Source organism: Bos grunniens, chromosome 2, assembly GCF_055505025.1.
Source record: "Bos grunniens cultivar Pamir isolate PY7600 chromosome 2, Bosgru_T2T1.0, whole genome shotgun sequence".
NCBI classification, from domain to species: Eukaryota; Metazoa; Chordata; class Mammalia; order Artiodactyla; family Bovidae; genus Bos; species Bos grunniens.
Window position 1 is genome coordinate 97,562,279 of NC_141166.1, and position 908 is coordinate 97,563,186.

The 908-nt window shown below is 43.2% G+C and overlaps 1 non-coding gene across 1 annotated transcript; it reads right to left on the reverse strand.

Annotated features, from left to right (window-relative positions):
* Window positions 1-519: 519 nt before the first annotated feature.
* Window positions 520-591, reverse strand: TRNAC-ACA (transfer RNA cysteine (anticodon ACA)). The gene has a single exon. It is a non-coding gene; the product is annotated as a tRNA-Cys (tRNA).
* Window positions 592-908: the final 317 nt, after the last annotated feature.

The following is a 908-nucleotide window of genomic DNA, read 5'->3' on the forward strand; positions in this document are numbered from 1 at the left end:
TTTTAGTAGTTTCGATTGGTATTTATTTCTATATTCCTATTCAATAGATGGGTTGCTGCCAAGTCACTTCAGTCATGTCCGACTCTGTGCGACCCCATGGACTGCAGCCCACCAGGGTTCTCCGTCCATGGGATTCTCCAGGTAAGAACACTGGAGTGGGTTGCCATTTCCTTCTCCAACAATAGATAGGTAGTGCTATTTAAAAATTTTCAATTTTAAACATCTTACCAGCAGGGTCCCAGTATGGAGACAGAAATTATACAAACTGCTTCACCAGAAAAAATTAAACAATTGTTTGTTGTTGTCATTTAGTCTCTAAATCATGTTAGTCAGGCATAAAGAATTTTTGGCTAGATAGCTGCAAAAGCCAAAAGGAAAATTATCAAAGAAGTGAATGAAGTCACTCAGTCATGTCCGACTCTGGGACCCCATGGACTGTAGCCTACCACACTTCTCTGTCCATGGGATTTTCCAGGCAAGAGTACTGGAGTGGGTTGCCATTTCCTTCCCCAGAGGATCTTCCCAACCCAGGGATTGAACCTGGGTCTCCTGCATTGTAGGCAGACGCTTTACCATCTGAGCCACCAGGGAAGTCCCAAAAGAGGTAGTGACTAAAAAAAGCAGCTACAAACCCTATGTTTATGGGAACAAAGAGAGGGGCTGGAATTGCTAGAAGTTTGGAAGAGAGACTTCAAAGGGCTAGGACTACGATCTTAAAGGAAGAGGGGCCAGACTACTGGTGGGCCCCTGGGATATGACTGGTTTTGTAAGTGAGGCTAAAACAACAAACTGGATTCAACCGGGTGATATGCTGTTGTTAAGGTGAAGAATATTATTATTTATTGTCTTCCTGCTATGTAAGAGGAAGATTTCGTTCTCTTTCATTCTCTACCTCTTCATCCCTTTGC